The sequence below is a fragment of the Bufo bufo genome, chromosome 7 (assembly GCF_905171765.1).
Source record: "Bufo bufo chromosome 7, aBufBuf1.1, whole genome shotgun sequence".
NCBI classification, from domain to species: Eukaryota; Metazoa; Chordata; class Amphibia; order Anura; family Bufonidae; genus Bufo; species Bufo bufo.
In genome coordinates, this window is record NC_053395.1 from 183,973,002 (window position 1) to 183,991,650 (window position 18,649).

General features: G+C 44.4%; 1 protein-coding gene across 2 annotated transcripts in view; it reads left to right on the top strand.

The window, feature by feature from the left end:
• Positions 1-18,649, top strand: part of WIPF1 (WAS/WASL interacting protein family member 1) — a 74,736-nt gene that overhangs the window by 18,015 nt on the left and 38,072 nt on the right. Inside the window, exon 1 of one of the 2 annotated variants that reach the window (XM_040439637.1) lies at positions 13,218-13,267. The exons of the other annotated variant lie outside the window; for it this stretch is intronic. The gene's annotated coding sequence lies outside the window, so the exon portion shown is untranslated. Of the gene's footprint in view, positions 1-13,217; positions 13,268-18,649 lie in introns of those variants that run through there. 2 annotated transcript variants of the gene reach the window in all.

Genomic DNA, 18,649 nt, shown 5'->3' on the forward strand with positions numbered 1-18,649 from the left:
TCTGAATGAAGCCTTACAGGGGCATGATCAATGACTGTGGTGATCACCCCCCTGTCATTGATTACCCCCCTGTAAAGCTCCATTCAGATGTCCGCATGATTTTTACGGATGCACTGATAGATGGATCCGATCCGCAAAACGCATCCGGACGTCTGAATGAAGCCTTACAGGGGCATGATCAATGACTGTGGTGATCACCCCATATAGACTCCCTGATCACCCCCCTGTCATTGATCACCCCCCTGTCATTGATTACCCCCCTGTAAAGCTCCATTCAGATGTCCGCATGATTTTTACGGATGCACTGATAGATGGATCCGATCCGCAAAACGCATCCGGACGTCTGAATGAAGCCTTACAGGGGCATGATCAATGACTGTGGTGATCACCCCATATAGACTCCCTGATCACCCCCCTGTCATTGATCACCCCCCTGTCATTGATTACCCCCCTGTAAAGCTCCATTCAGATGTCCGCATGATTTTTACGGATGCACTGATAGATGGATCGGATCCGCAAAACGCATCCGGACGTCTGAATGAAGCCTTACACGGGCGTGATCAATGACTGTGGTTATCACCCCATATAGACTCCCTGATCACCCCCCTGTCATTGATCACCCCCCTGTCATTGATCACCCCCCTGTCATTTATCACCCCCCTGTCATTTAGCACCCCTCTGTAAGGCTCCATTCAGATATTTTTTTGGCCCAAGTTAGCAGAATTTTTTTTTTTTTTTCTTACAAAGTCTCATATTCCACTAACTTGTGTCAAAAAATAAAATCTCACATGAACTCACCATACCCCTCACGGAATCCAAATGCGTAAAATTTTTTAGACATTTATATTCCAGACTTCTTCTCACGCTTTAGGGCCCCTAGAATGCCAGGGCAGTATAAATACCCCACATGTGACCCCATTTCGGAAAGAAGACACCCCCAGGTATTCCGTGAGGGGCATATTGAGTCCATGAAAGATTGAAATTTTTGTCCCAAGTTAGCGGAACGGGAGACTTTGTGAGAAAAAAATTAAAAATATCAATTTCCGCTAACTTGTGCCAAAAAAAAAAAATTTCTATGAACTCGCCATGCCCCTCATTGAATACCTTGGGGTGTCTTCTTTCCAAAATGGGGTCACATGTGGGGTATTTATACTGCCCTGGCATTCTAGGGGCCCCAAAGCGTGAGAAGAAGTCTGGTATCCAAATGTCTAAAAATGCCCTCCTAAAAGGAATTTGGGCACCTTTGCGCATCTAGGCTGCAAAAAAGTGTCACACATCTGGTATCGCCGTACTCAGGAGAAGTTGGGGAATGTGTTTTGGGGTGTCATTTTACATATACCCATGCTGGGTGAGAGAAATATCTTGGTCAAATGCCAACTTTGTATAAAAAAATGGGAAAAGTTGTCTTTTGCCAAGATATTTCTCTCACCCAGCATGGGTATATGTAAAATGACACCCCAAAACACATTCCCCAACTTCTCCTGAATACGGCGATACCACATGTGTGACACTTTTTTGCAGCCTAGGTGGGCAAAGGGGCCCATATTCCAAAGAGCACCTTTAGGATTTCACAGGTCATTTACCTACTTACCACACATTAGGGCCCCTGGAAAATGCCAGGGCAGTATAACTACCCCACAAGTGACCCCATTTTGGAAAGAAGACACCCCAAGGTATTCTGTGAGGGGCATGGCGAGTTCCTAGAATTTTTTATTTTTTGTCACAAGTTAGTGGAAAATGCTTATTTTTTTTTTTTTTTTTTTTTTCATACAAAGTCTCATATTCCACTAACTTGTGACAAAAAATAAAAACTTCCATGAACTCACTTTGCCCATCAGCGAATACCTTGGGGTCTCTTCTTTCCAAAATGGGGTCACTTGTGGGGTAGTTATACTGCCCTGGCATTCTAGGGGCCCAAATGTGTGGTAAGGAGTTTGAAATCAAATTCTGTAAAAAATGACCTGTGAAATCCGAAAGGTGCTCTTTTGAATATGGGCCCCTTTGCCCACCTCGGCTGCAAAAAAGTGTCACACATCTGGTATCTCCGTAATCGGGAGAAGTTGGGGAATGTGTTCTGGGGTGTCATTTTACATATACCCATGCTGGGTGAGAGAAATATCTTGGCAAAAGACAACTTTTCCCATTTTTTTTATACAAAGTTGGCATTTGACCAAGATATTTATCTCACCCAGCATGGGTATATGTAAAAAGACACCCCAAAACACATTCCTCAACTTCTCCTGAATACAGAGATACCAGATGTGTGACACTTTTTTGCAGCCTAGGTGGGCAAAGGGGCCCACATTCCAAAGAGCACCTTTCGGATTTCACAGGTCATTTACCTACTTACCACACATTTGGGCCCCTAGAATGCCAGGGCAGTATAACTACCACACAAGTGACCCCATTTTGGAAAGAAGAGACCCCAAGGTATTCGCTGATGGGCATAGTGAGTTCATGGAAGTTTTTATTTTTTGTCACAAGTTTGTGGAATATGAGACTTTGTATGAAAAAAAAAAAAAAAAAAAAAAATCATCATTTTCCACTAACTTGTGACAAAAAATAAAAAATTCTAGGAACTCGCCATGCCCCTCACGGAATACCTTGGGGTGTCTTCTTTCCAAAATGGGGTCACTTGTGGGGTAGTTATACTGCCCTGGTATTCTAGGGGCCCAAATGTGTGGTAAGGAGTTTGAAATCAAATTCAGGAAAAAATGAGGAGTGAAATCCGAAAGGTGCTCTTTGGAATATGGGCCCCTTTGCCCACCTAGGCTGCAAAAAAGTGTCACACATCTGGTATCCCCGTACTCAGGAGAAGTTGAGGAATGTGTTTTGGGGTGTCTTTTTACATATACCCATGCTGGGTGAGATAAATATCTTGGTCAAATGACAACTTTGTATAAAAAAATGGGAAAAGTTGTCTTTTGCCAAGATATTTCTCTCACCCAGCATGGGTATATATAAAATGACACCCCAAAACACATTCCCCACCTTCTCCTGAGTACGGAGATACCAGATGTGTGACACTTTTTTGCAGCCTAGGTGGGCAAAGGGGCCCATATTCCAAAGAGCACCTTTCGGATTTCACAGGTCATTTTTTCCTGAATTTGATTTCAAACTCCTTACCACACATTTGGGCCCCTAGAATGCCAGGGCAGTATAACTACCCCACAAGTGACCCCATTTTGGAAAGAAGAGACCCCAAGGTATTCGCTGATGGGCATAGTGAGTTCATAGAAGTTTTTATTTTTTGTCACAAGTTAGTGGAATATGAGACTTTGTAAGGAAAAAAAAAAAAAAAAAAAAAATCATCATTTTCCGCTAACTTGTGACAAAAAATAAAAAGTTCTATGAACTCACTATGCCCATCAGCGAATACCTTAGGGTGTGTACTTTCAGAAATGGGGTCATTTGTGGGGTGTTTGTACTGTCTGGGCATTGTAGAACCTCAGGAAACATGACAGGTGCTCAGAAAGTCAGAGCTGCTTCAAAAAGCGGAAATTCACATTTTTGTACCATAGTTTGTAAACGCTATAACTTTTACCCAAACCATTTTTTTTTTACCCAAACATTTTTTTTTTATCAAAGACATGTAGAACTATAAATTTAGAGCAAAATTTCTATATGGATGTCGTTTTTTTTTGCAAAATTTTACAACTGAAAGTGAAAAATGTCATTTTTTTGCAAAAAAATCGTTAAATTTCGATTAATAACAAAAAAAGTAAAAATGTCAGCAGCAATGAAATACCACCAAATGAAAGCTCTATTAGTGAGAAGAAAAGGAGGTAAAATTCATTTGGGTGGTAAGTTGCATGACCGAGCAATAAACGGTGAAAGTAGTGTAGGTCAGAAGTGTAAAAAGTGGCCTGGTCTTTCAGGGTGTTTAAGCACTGGGGGCTGAGGTGGTTAAACCCCTTCACTGTATTTGCAGCTACCACTTCTGCAGGAAGGCTATTCCATGCATCCACTACTCTCTCAGTAAAGTAATACTTCCTTATATTACTTTTAAACCTTTGCCCCTCTAATTTAAAACTGTGTCCTCTTGTGGTAGTTTTTCTTCTTTTAAATATGCTCTCTTCCTTTACCGAGTTGATTCCCTTTATGTATTTAAAAGTTTCTATCATATCCCCTCTGTCTCTTCTTTCTTCCAAGCTATACATATTAAGGTCCTTTAACCTTTCCTGGTAAGTTTTATCCTGCAATCCATGTACTAGTTTAGTAGCTCTTCTCTGAACTCTCTCTAGAGTATCTATATCCTTCTGGAGATATGGCCTCCAGTACTGCGCACAATACTCCAAGTGAGGTCTCACCAGTGTTCTGTACAGCGGCATAAGCACTTCACTCTTTCTACTGGTTATACCTCTCCCTATACATCCAAGCATTCTGCTGGCATTTCGTGCTGCTCTATTACATTGTCTTCCCACCTGTCCGCATTCGTGGTTCTGTTCCGCGGCCCCTCAAAAAATATAGAGCATGTCCTATTCTTGTCTGCAATCAGTGGCGTAGCGTGGGTTGCCAGCACCCGGGGCAAGCCAAGTATTGTGCCCCCTTCCCCCAACCTGTGACCAGTCATACGTAACACCACAGATAACACAGTGATAACTCTCTGAGTACAGATAATGTAGTAGATGGGTGTGAGCCCCCTGAATTCAGAACACGCACAGTGTGACCTGAAGTCTGGGGCCAGGATGCGGCAGGGTGGGCCAAATTCTATATCCACCCTCCCATCACTACAGAGCATACAGGGTAAAAGCGCCCCATACCTCTCACATCCAGTGACGTCTCCTTTGATGTAGATGTTCTCTTTCCTCATCTTCTCCTTTCAGATCTTCAGACCACCATTTTTCAGCCATTTCTCGTCTCTGCAGTTTGACAAAACAAATCTTTGTTTAACACTTTACTACTAATCTTAGTTTACTACTTACTACTTTACTTCCATCATCCTCCCATCTTCTGGACAAATCATCCTGATTCCTACCACCTCCAATACTCTGCCTGCCGTGCTCCCCAATATTATACTGCAGAAACAGATAATCCCCCTGATAATACTAGTACCATGCAGATAGTGCCCTTCAATAATTATTGGCACACAGTGCCCTAAAATAACTGCGCCCAGCAAATAGCGCCCCTGAAACTAATAGTGTAAACATAACATCCCCCAAAAATGATTGTGATAAGCTGATACTGTGCCAAGGTGCCCCCACAGTAATAGTGCTCCCAAAAGTCCCAATAGTAATAATTCTCTGCTAGAGCACACATGGTAGTAATAGTGCTCCTACAGTGCCCCCAACATGTCCCCACTGTGCCCCAGAATAATGTTCCCATGGTGCCCATACTAGTAATCATGTTCCCCATAGACCCCCAGTAGTAATAAAGCCCACCATAATGCCCCCCAGTAGAAATAATTCTCCTTATAATGTGACAGTACAAAAAATGCCCCCTTATAATGTGTGCCAGTGCAAAAAATAGCCCCTTTTAATGCCCCTGAGCTAATGTCACCATAGTGCCCCCATAATGTGCCAGTATAAAATACCCCCATATAGTGCCCCCAGTAAATGCCCCAATAGTGCTCCTCTCCCCCTTCCTCCTAGTGCCCCCCATAATGTACCAGTATAAAATGCCCCATATATAGTGCCCTAGTAGATGCCCTCAGTGTCCCCCATAATTTGCAAGCATAAAATACCCCTTCTTAGTGCCCCCGTAAATGACCCCATAGTACCCACCATAATGTGTCCTAGTATAAAATGCCCCTATACAGAGCCCCCCATATAAAATCCCCCTTCTTTGTGGCCTCAGTGGAAGCCCCCATAGTGTTCCTCTCCCCCCTCCCCCCATAGTGCCCCCATATAAAATACCCCTTCTTTGTGACCTCAGTAGATGCCCCCATAGTGACCCCAATAATGTGCCAGTAAGAAGTGCCCCCATTGATGCCCCTATAGTGCCACCCAATAATGTGCCAGTAAGAAGTGCCCCCAATAATGTGCCAGTAAGATGTGCCCCCATAGATGCCCCCCAATAATGTGCCAGTAAGAAGTGCCCCCATAGATGCCCCCCAATCATGTGCCAGTAAGAAGTGCCCTCATAGATGCCCCCCAATCATGTGCCAGTAAGAAGTGCCCCCCAATCATGTGCCAGTAAGAAGTGCCCCCCCAATCATGTGCCAGTAACATGTATTGTACCATATAAAAAAATAAACACTTATACTTACTTCTATCAGGCTGGCAGCAATGCGATGCAGGCCTCTTCCGCCCTGTGTCGTGCTCTGTATGGCTCAGGAGGCGCGATGACGCCTATCAGAGGAATGGGAAAGGGAGACGCCTCTCCCCTGCCCCGCAGCATCCATCTGTATCGCTGTCCTGAGGACAATGATACAGATGACTATGGGGATGAGCGCTTCCACGCGTATACGCGTATTAATCTCCCTGTGCCCTGCCGCCGTCCCCCACTTGTCAGCAGGGCCGCTCCGCCTGGGGCGATCGCCTCACTTTGCCTAATTGGCGGTGCAGCCCTGCTGGCGCCCTCTGATATTTTGCGCCCGGGGCAACGGCCCCCCACGCTACGCCACTGTCTGCAATTGCAGACAAGAATAGGCATTTTCTATGATAGTGGTGGCCATGTGCGATCTGCAAATTGCGGAACGAACACAGTCCGGTATCCGTGTTTTGCAGATCCGTAAAACACTATGGTCGTGTGAATGTAGCCTAAGGCTACTTTCACATTAGCGTTCTTAATTCCGCTATTGAGATCTGTCATAGGATCTCAATAGCGGAAGAAAACGCTTCAGTTTTGTCCCCATTCATTGTCAATGGGGACAAAACTGAACTGAACGAAACAGAATGTACCAAAACGCAAGCAGCGTTTTTCTGTGCGCGATGTGGTGCGGAGCAAGACAGATCTGTCCTGGCACACAATGTGGGACGGATCAGTTTTCAACGGGGACAGATCCGTTTTCTCTGACACAATAGAAAATGGATCCATCTCCATTGACTTTCAATGGAGTTCATGACGGATTATTGTAACAGAAGCGTTTTTGCAGATCCATGACGGATCCGCAAAAAACGCTAATGTGAAAGTAGCCTAAGGGCTCACGCACCAACATGGAACCTATTACAGCTCCCTACAAATTGGAGCCGTAATACGACAAACTCCTAACGTGCAAATTGCGGATCCGCAAAACATGGACACCGGCAATGTGCGTTCCGCATTTTACAGACCACACATCTCCGGCACTCTCATAGAAAATGCCTTTTCTTGTCCGCAATTGTGGACAAGAATAGGATAAGACATGTTCTATTTTTTTGCGGAACGGAAGTGCGGATCCGCAAATGCGGACAGCACATTCCGGCCCCATTGAAAATGAATGGGTCCGCATCGGTTCCACAAAATTGCAAAACAGATGCGGTCCCATTTTGGACCCTTATTGTTTTCGGGTTTTTTTGCCGGACCGATTAACGTTGTATTCCACACGTTTTGTGTCCTGAAAAAAAAAAAAGTATAGAGACAATACGCTTCCATCCGTTGAACGTATCTATTTTATTTTTCAGATAATGCCTTCAACTCTTCAAATCTTTATTTAAAAAAAGAAAGGTTTCACAAAAACGTATACGCTTTTTGTTAAACAATAGACACAGACGTATTGAAATGTATGCACATCCGTCCACCGTATACGTAGAAGAAAAGGATAGATAACCACAGAGCTGCATATGTCTGTGTTCGTTCTTTCACTGCATGTCTAAAGGTATCTGCTTGACGTACAGATGAAACGAGATGTGGACAACCCCTTAGATGTAAACCCAGCCAATGGCTAGAACAAAGTTTCACTGCGCTAGAAAAGTGCAGCATTACTTTATCTCATGTTGGCCTCCCTCAGCTCTTTCTTGGCGGGGGTATGGTCGGCTCATTATAGTCAGTAAGTAGCCATGTGGCTTCCATATAAACTGGGCCAACAGGAGATGCACTGGTATGACAATTTCCTATCATTGCTGCCAGTTCATTCCAGCATTCGGACCGCGGATCGGACATTGATGGCTTATCCTATGTCACCAATGTTTGTGCCAACTCATTTAACCCCTGCACTTTTATAGATCAGACCTACTGAGGACATATGGAGGGGGTGCCCACACCGACCAGTCATTCACGTCACAGCTCCTATTTTCCATCCTGCTCAGATTGATGGATTTTTTTTGTTCGGTCCCCTGCGGCGCATTCTGTCGGTGTCGAACTACAACTCCCAGTCATTTCCCAGTCCTTAGTCACAGGTTTTCCCGCCTGCAGTGTGTAATAATGCAGCCATTCTCCTTTCTTATTCCCTGGAACAATTGATCACTTCTTACTGTTTCTGCTGATTTGCAGTCTTTCCCACAACCCTGCTTCCTTCCTCGTATACGCGTATTAATGCCATGTTTTCCCCAGAGGCTGCTCAGAACTTGACCTCCTCACATGATGTCTGTTTTTGCAATGATTCCTTCCTCTCACTGAATAGCGGATTTATAAAGTTTGCGTTTACGCCGATGAAGTCGCAGATCATCTTAGGTCTACCTCCTGACGACAGGCCTGGAGGTGTCTATATCCTTGAGCTACAGAGGCAGACAGCTTCAACCTGGGTCACATAATGGGGGAGATGCAATCAGATTCCACCTTTCATTTTTCAGAGCTCCTTTGGAAAATGAAAGGATCAATCTGATTGATTGCTATGGGCAACTGAACCAGTTTCCCCTTGTGCCAGTTTTAATAAGTCTCCCCCATTGTGTTTGGATAGTATGTGGCATAACTGAACACAACGGCCCAGATTTACTAAAGTGTTTGCACCTAGAATCTGTCTAAAATGTGAAGAAAATTGGAGCAATTTGGCGCAACAAGGTTTTCTAAAAAATTTTCATGACTTGAAAAGGGAAGCATACTTACCAACATTTCAGTGGGTAAAATCGGGGACGCTAAATCCCATCCCTGGGAACGCCCCACCCACGGCAGCTCTGCACAAGTACAGTACCAGGGCATGGGTACGTTAAAATGACAGCGAGCGTTGACTCAGGGACGCGCGCGCGGACACCGCACGTGCACCCAACCCAATTGTAAAATCTCCTTACCCTCACTACACAGCGTCCTTCAGATTCATTGCTGGCTGGCTTAAGGAGATTTAACAAGACAAAAGAACGTCAGATCTCCTTACCCCTGAGAGCGCACGCGCGGTTGGGCGCGTCGCATATCCATGAGTCAACGCTCAGTGTAATTTTACCTTACCCATGTCCTGGTACTGTGCTTGCGAGGAGGCGCACACCCCGGAAGTCACGTGGGGTAAGGGAATCTGACGATTTAAGGTTTTCTGACAGAACACCGGCTCCTTGGCCCGGCCGCCTTCCTCTGTCTCTCACCGGAGGCCCTGCACTGTGAATGTAATGGCCTCCTCTAGCCTGCTCCCCTGGTTTACTGGTGAGTTCAGAATGTCACCCTCTAATGACCTGACATATTTGCCGCCGGCCTCTCTCTCCTCTCTGTGCTCCAATAAATGACAAGGGCTGCTAGTTGGCAGACATAACCTGATAGGTACAGGAGGGGAGGCAGCCTGCAGAGAATATACAGGACCCCCCCCCCCGTCAGTGATGGCCAGTTCGCATTGTGCGCCCGCGAACACATGCGGGCTGCCATCTTTTTTCACAAGTCCAGCGACTGTGCCTGTGCCGCGAGCCGGTCTGAAAACAAATGCGGTCACCGGGAGCAGGCAGTTCCGAGAACAGCCCGATGAAGGCCCCCGTAGCTGTATTTTTTTATTATTATTTTTTACTATTTGCTGCCTGGAACACTTATGTCTAAATATAATGTAATCTATCTTATATCTATCTAATTATCTATCTTATATCTATCTACCTATCTATCTAGAAAATAAAATTCCACGCTGCTTCCAAAAGTCGTTCAAAGGTTGTGTTCTTTAATCACCAATGCGACGTTTCAGTCCTCCTACCAGGACTTTTCTCAAGCATTTTAAAAATACTGTGTGAGAAAAGTCCTGGTAGGAGGACTGAAACGTCGCATTGGTGATTAAAGAACACGACCTTTGAACGACTTTTGGAAGCAGCGTGGAATTTTCTTTTCTAGTCACTTGGATGCTGACTCACTTGCACAGCCGCAGGTACAGCGCCATTCACATTGCTCCTGCTGTGCCGCTTGTGTTTAATTTTTTTGGGATATCTATCTATGTCATATCTATCATCTATCTATCTAAAATTATGGAAGAAAGGCAGCATTTTGACTTCAGTGAAACAAGTGGATTCCTTTATTCCCCCAACCCTCCCTCCTGTTGGTTGTCCATAGATTGCTCAGCTCCAGTGTGTATCATTTGCGTTCCTTATTACTAAGCCATTGCATTTTTTTATTGAATTTTGGTATAAATCTGACTTTTGCACACAAACCGGCCTTTCTGTGCATTGGGGACCACAATTTGCTGTCCCCAATACACGGGCACCATCTGTGTGGTTGCCGCAGACGGAAACAGACCCATTCAACTTGAAAGGGTCCGTGATCCGTCCACACCGCAAAAAAAATAGAACATGTTCTATTTTTTTGTGGTGCGGAGGCACGGAGAGAAACCCCACTGCAGCGCTCCATAGTTCTTCCGTGGGGTTCCGTGCCTCCGTTCCCCATCGCTTGGATTGCGGACCCATTCAAGTAAATGGGTCCGCATTCGTGATATGGTGAGCACACGGTCGGTGTCCGCATATTGCAGACAAGCAACGGCCATCTGCATGAGCCTTTAGGCTGAGTTCACACTTCAGTTATCTCCATCAATTATTGTAAGCCAAAACCAGGTGCAGTTCAAAAACACAGAACAGGAGGAAAGCTTTGCCTTATACCTTATAGGGGTTGTCCGGGATTGAGGACTTTGTTCCATTAGTACAATACAGACATACATATAACATACATCCATGTCCTACCTTTTCCACATGTTTCTGAAGCCCTGTTTTCTTATAGGAAATTATTTGCCGGAAGTGACGTTTTCTTAGACTCGGTCCCTTGCAGGAGCGCTGAAGCCTCTTCTTCCGGCTGCTCAGGGAGCCCGGTGACGTCACCAGCACTGATGGGCGGGCTTTAGTGCTGCTCTAGTCAGTAAAACGGCTAGGGCAGCGCTAAAGTCCTCCCATCAGAGCCAGTGACGTCACCAAACACACTGCCGGGCGGAAGCCTCAGGTCCTGCATGAGGCCCTTGGACAGTGGAGATCTGTCTCTGTCCAAAGAGTTTGGGACTCTGGAGGGCTGAAATAACCTGCTTCACAGACTAAGGCTAGGGCAATATGGGCCTCTGTGCCACACAGCTGGGTGTGTTTTTCAGAATATGACTTGAGCGACCAACTGATGGTTGAAGTTCATGTATATAGCTGTATGCATGCTTTGTATACAGAATACACTCGGCATACTCCGCTTCCCATATAGTACCATGTGAACTCACCGCAGCTGTGATTCTAATTTGCACAACTGTAGCCGTTTTTGCGGACTGCAAATTGCGAATCCGGATACCAGCCATGTGCCTTCCACATTTTGCAGACCATGATAGAAATGTGCCGATCTTATATTGATGACCTATACTGAGGATAGACCATCGATATGAAAATCCTGGAAAAATCCCTTTAAAAACAGAAATCTCATATAGTGCATCTGGAAAATATGAAATATAAACCAGACAACCCCTTTAGACACCCCTAGCCAATTATCCTGGAAAAGTCATGTCCAGGCATTTTTTTCTGCAGCAGGCACTGCAGAGGAAGTGTATCAAATAGAAAAGAAGAAGAGAGACATCATAGGCAGGACCATAATGACCATTGGCGATATAGGCCACCCACCTTCAGTTGTTGCTCCGAGGCCAAAACAACCTATAATGCAAAACAAGAGGATGGTCTGCTGCTGCACGCTTCGCTCCAGTACCAGTAAATCTGGAACAATCAGTATAAGGAACAAGGAGAATATGGGATAGGCGGTTGCACTGGAAAGTAATGGTCTGCTGCTGCACACTTCCCTCCGGTACCAGTAAGTCCAGAACAATCAGTAGAAGGAACAAGGAGAATATGGGATAGGCGGTTGCACTGGAAAGTAATGGTCTGCAGCTGCACACTTCCCTCCAGTACCAGTAAGTCTGTAACAATCAGTAGAAGGAACAAGGAGAATATGGGATAGGTGGTTGCACTGGAAAGTAATGGTCTGCTGCTGCACGCTTCCCTCCGGTACCAGTAAGTCTGTAACAATCAGTAGAAGGAACAAGGAGAATATGGGATAGGTGGTTGCACTGGAAAGTAATGGTCTGCTGCTGCACGCTTCCCTCCGGTACCAGTAAGTCTGGAACAATCAGTAGAAGGAACAAGGAGAATATGGGATAGGTGGTTGCACTGGAAAGTAATGGTCTGCTTCTGCACGCTTCCCTCCGGTACCAGTAAGTCCAGAACAATCAGTAGAAGGAACAAGGAGAATATGGGATAGGTGGTTGCACTGGAAAGTAATGGTCTGCTGCTGCACGCTTCCCTCTGGTACCAGTAAGTCCAGAACAATCAGTAGGAGGAACAAGGAGAATATGGGATAGGTGGTTGCACTGGAAAGTAATGGTCTGCTGCTGCACGCTTCCCTCCGGTACCAGTAAGTCTGGAACAATCAGTAGAAGGAACAAGGAGAATATGGGATAGGTGGTTGCACTGGAAAGTAATGGTCTGCTGCTGCACGCTTCCCTCCGGTACCAGTAAGTCCAGAACAATCAGTAGAAGGAACAAGGAGAATATGGTGGTTGCACTGGAATATGATGGTTCATAGGTGGTTGCACTGGAAAGCAATCCTCCAGATGACAGATGTACAAGAAGAACGCTTTATTTGGTGAATTGACAACGCGTTTCAGGATCAAATGTATCCCTTTGTCAGGTCTCTGAATGATAGCCGCTCTTACAGAGAGGAAACTCCCTCCCCTAATAAGCCATCAGCAGGGTTTGTCTTCATGAAACACATTTCAGTATCATTACTCTTAGAGATATGCATAAAGATATGTTTTATTAGAAATTCTGAATAAATCGAATTTTAATGAGGTTTTCATAGGAAGCGGGTAAAACTCACGTCTGCGTTATTCAATGGCAAACGAAGCAACAGAGTAACGTAGTCAGATTACAGAAACAGACGTAAATAATAAGGTGCAGAGAAGAGGAAGTTTGTCGTCATGTGCAGTTTTAACAGGAAATGAACTACTTACATGATTTTAGAGGAACTTACATCTGGGCTTTCACAGACTCACACCGTAACTCAGGTCAGTGGGATTTTCATATAAACTGTTTTTTATAGAGAATATAAATCACCTTTTATGTGCTGTAAGGGAAGACGTTCTGTAACTGGTAATGTAATTTCTGGTTGTAAGTGATTTACTTCTTGTAAAGATGCGGAAGACGCGCTACTACCTCGAAACTAAGTTGTACTATAAGATGGCTGATGCTTTCTTAGACACAGGAAGGGCAAGGTGTCCAAGCCTCGGTGCAGCTTATTACTGATGCTGTATGTATATTATGTACTGTATGTATATTTTATCTTCTGGCTTTACATGAAATTCTCCTTTAAATCTTGACATAAGCAGAATGCTGTTTTGACCTCAAGTTCCCCGCTATTGTTCTTTCCCACATCCACCTTGACTACCATTTAAGAAGGGAACAGGTTCAGTAATAGATTTAGACTATGACGTTGCTCATAGTGCTCTTCTCTAAAGGGATATTCCATTGAAATCTAGATTGCCCATTGTAAATTCTTTTATGAAATCGCGATAATTGCTTTCTTCTTGCTTTTGGCATGACTAGATATGTGCAGAAATTTGCATGGGCCGTTGCATGGTAACAGTCTATGCGTTAGGTGGGTGACAACAGCTGTCCTCCATTATCCAGGGAGATCTGCCACTGTTACTGAGAGTTTCTCTGGATGCCTTTCCAGCAGAGGAACTTTCCTCCTTCGTACACCCATACCCTTTATGTGGACTGACTGGACCAGTGTACTAATACCAGACAGAACACCCCTGCACGTCTACATGGACCGGACCAGTCTACTCATACCAGACAGAACACCCCTGCACGTCTACATGGACTGGACCAGTCTACTAATAACAGACAGAACACCCCTGTACTTCTAAATGGACTGGACCAGTCTACTAATAACAGACAGAACACCCCTGTACCTCTACATGGACTGGACCAGACAGTCTACTAATAACAGACAGAACACCCCCGTACCTCTACATGGACTGGACCAGTCTACTAATAACAGATCGAACACCCCGTATCTCTACATGGAGTGGACCAGACAGTCTATTCATAACAGACAGGACATCCCTGTATCTCTAAATGGACTGAACCAGACAGCCTACTAATAACAGAACACCCCTGTACCTCTACATGGACTGGACCAGACCGTGTACTAATAACATATAGAACACCCCCAATACCTCTACATGGACTGGACCAGACCGTGTACTAATAACAGAAAGAACACCCCTGTACCTCTACATGGACTGGACCAGAAGTCTACTAATAACAGAAAGAACACCCCTGTAACTCTACATGGACTGGAGCAGACAGCCTACTAATAACAGAACACCCCTGTAACTCTACATGGAGTAGTCCAGACAGTCTACTAATAACATACAGAACACTCTCGTACCTCTACATTGACTGGACCAGACAGGGTACTAATAACAGAAAGAACACCCCCATACCTCTACATGGACTGGACCAGACAGTCTATTAATAACAGACAGGACACCCCTGTATCTCTAAATGGACTGGACCAGTCAGCCTACTAATAACAGAACACCCCTGTAACTCTACATGGACTGGACCAGACAGTCTACTAATAACAAATCGAACACCCCGTACCGCTACATGGACTGAACCAGACAGTGTAGTGATAAGCCAGGACATTTAAAGGGGTTTTCTGAGATTTTTTAACTGATGAGGTGATCAGTATCTGATCGGTGGGGGTCCGACACCTGGGACCCATAAATCAAGCTAAGCTGCAATACCAAACATAACCCTTGGACAAGTGTGGTGCTGTGTCTGGAAGAAAACATGTTTTTCTAATATCATACAGTAATTGTAACAAGTTGTAGAATATCATAAAGAATATATTGCCCTGTGTTACAGCGCAGCACACTGTACGGTATATATGGAGTCAGCATGAAGCGGAAGAGCTCAGGCTCTGCATAGTGCCACTGATCTGGTTACAGAACATGAAGTACATTGGTGGTAATATAGTCACCCTCTAATTACAGTGGAGATATTTTTGTGGCATTTTCCATATATAATTCACGAGGCTGTAGTAGTCTAACTCCATAATAGCAACTCGGTCAATTAATCTATAATTCTAAATATATCTTGGACACATCCAAAGATGGGTCCAAAAGTAGCACCTGATTAATCCAGCGTCTTATCTTCGGCACGTGTACTATCAGTTAAAGGGGTTATCCCATGATTAATGTAAAACATGAAAATCAGACATGATATAGTCCGTAACAATACCTTTCTAACAAAGCTATAACCAGCCCTGTACCTCCCATGGATCCAGAGATCTCCTCATTCATTGCTCTGCTAGATTTATATCAAGCTGGTAGCTCAGGGGGCGTGTCTTTTCTGCTGCAGCTCAGGGGGCGTGTCCTGCTCCCTCCCTATTATAGCTCAGGAGGCAGTTGAAGGATGAAACTGAGCATGTGCGGCCATCTCAGTGAGCAGGTCAAAGAAATAAGAAAAGAAAAAAAACAGCAGGTGGCGCTATACAGATACGTTTTATTGAATATCTCAGTGGCTATGCAAAATTTTGAATTGCATGCAGATACTACAGGATTCAAATCTAGGTGCTGGTTTGAAAACTGTAGAATATATTTCGTGGGACAACCCCTTTAACTCTCTCCACACTGACAGCTGCTGTCCTCACTGCCTCTCTCCTCATATATATATATATATATATATATATATATATATATATACACAAAACTCTGGGTACATTTTTAGTACATAATTAGCACAATAGATATGTTAGCATCATATAATGAACCAGGGCCACCAAATACTTCCTCTAAAAATTTCCAAGGTGCTCTGTACATTATAGGTTTTTATCACCAGAGCCAGTAAACAACTACTACTGCTGCATGTCACTGGGCTGTACAGCAGAGGTTGTCCAAATGTCATTGCGTCTCTGAAATCACTCTGCTCCCTATAGAGTCTGCGCTCTGCCCGTGCCCTAAATGCGCTCTACGCACTCTAATACAGACCGCTCTCATATGATGTAATCTATGATGCTGTGTTCTCCCGTGCGCACGATGTATGCCGCTCCAGGACATATGACCCGCTCACGGAGCGTATGTCTCGGAGGGCATACGGTCGTGTGCATGAAACAAATTCAGAAGGTGGCTGCCGAAATGGAGGCGAGAGCAATCCGTATGCACTGAACAATGAGCAGACAGCAGAAGTCAAATATGGTCCTTCAGCCGCATCAGAGACCTATACAACCTACAGATGTAATATGCCTGGGGACGCTTTGTGATTTCTATCAGTGATTATGAGCCCGAAACCAGGTTTGGAACCTCCAAGGAGATACGGTATAATGGAAAGATTTGCAACCGTCCTGTGGTTTTGTCCCACAACTGGTTTTTGGCTCACAATCACTGATGCAAGTCACTGATCAAACACTGACCAATCACTGACTGCGTAAAAGCGGTCTAAGGCCTCTTGCACACAAAGGTTTTTTTTTTCCGTTTACGTACCATTTTTTGAGTTCCGTATACGGAACCATTCATTTCAATGGGTCCTCAAAAAAAACGGAATATACTCCGTATGCATTCAGTTTCCGTATTTCTGTTTTTCCGTTCCGTTCAAAGATAGAACATGTCCTATTATTGTCCACTTAACAGACAAGGATAGTACTGTTCTATCTGGGGCCAGATGTTCCTTTCGGCAAAAAACAGAATGCACACGGATGTCATCCGTATTTTTTGCGGATCCGTTTTTTGCGGACTACAAAACACTGAAACAGCCATACGGTCGTGTGCAATAGGCCTAAGAGTCCATGTAGCTTTGTGAGCAGTCCTGGGAATTTTCAGGTAAGCTATTAGAGGGTCTGCATTTTTCCCGTCTTACAGTTTTCGTGCCCTATCAGTAGTGTTCCATAACCAGGGTGACATTCTGATAGGACAGCTGTCCTGCGAGGAAGACGACGGAAACAAGGAAATGTTGCAATTTTTTGCGGTGGCAATTACAAGTAGATGTTTATTTCTGTTGACACTGCCAGTCATCTTCCACACTGCATCACTACGGGTCTGCAATATGGTGCCATATGGTGCCAATCATCAATACGTGGCACCAACAATAGGCAGATTACCTTAGTCCTTTCTGTACATCAGGATGCTAACATTCATGTTGCCATCATCCATAAAAACATTGCAACGAGGACGTCCAAATCTCCGCTTCACTGTTTACTTCAATACCAATGAATATAACATTTTTTGGGTTTTTCTTGCGGACAGTATGTAGAACCATTAATTTCAAGGTTCCGAAAAAAAAAAATGGAAGTTACTCATGTGTGCATTCCGTTTCCGTATGTCCGTTCCGCCAAGAAATAGAACATGTCATATAATTGTCCTTCATTACGGACAAGGATAGGACTGTTCTATTAGGGACCAGCTGTTCAGTTCCGCAAAATATGGAATGCACACGGACCTCATTTGTATTTTTTGCGTATCCGTTTTTTGTGGACCGCAAAATACATACGTCTGTGTGCATGAGCCCTTAGGAGAATGTAATGCAAGATGCCCAATTTTATTTCTAGCAAATATCATATCGGCCCCATAACAGTCTATACATAGACTGGATCCATATGACACTGACATGGCTTACTAGGAGGAAAAGCACAGAAGAACTTGAACTCATTTTTTTATGCTTTCTGGCCAAAATAAGCAAAAACTGTGCATTATGATGGCAGGTTAATAGTTTCACTAGATTAGGGCTCATGCACACGAACGTATTTTCTTTCTGCGCAAAAAAATAGAACATGTCTTATTATTGTCCGCATTACGGACAAGGATAGTACTGTTCTATTAGGGGGCAGCTGTTCCGTTCCTCAAAATACGAAACACTCACGGACGTCATCCGTATTTTTTGCGGATCCGCTTTTTGCGGACCACAAAATACATACGGTCATGTGCATGAGCCCCTAATGAGATAATACCTCCTTTTTTAAGTCAGGCAATACTCAGTGATTTCTAAACAGCAATCATTAGACTTAACGATTGAGTAAGTGATCTGCTTAGTATTTTGTCAGAAGTTACGTGTTTTTCTGCCACAATAATTGCACATTTGTGTAGCAGAAGTAAAAATAGGAAGTGTCTCTGCAGTCTGGATAAGTCGTGAGATAATGTTTCAGAGGGGGTTGTCTCATGTCAGCAAATGGCATTTATTATGTAGACAAATAGAGATGGCCTTGCGGTTCGCCCGGCGGTCGTTTCGTGGCGAACTTTGCTCGTTCGCGGTTCGCCGAACAAGCGAACATATGGCGATGTCCGCCGGCACCATATTCTTTTGCATTGTGCCGAACTTTGACCCATGACACATCCATCAGGTGGGACAGGACAGCCAATTGAGACATTTCAGCACATGGACAC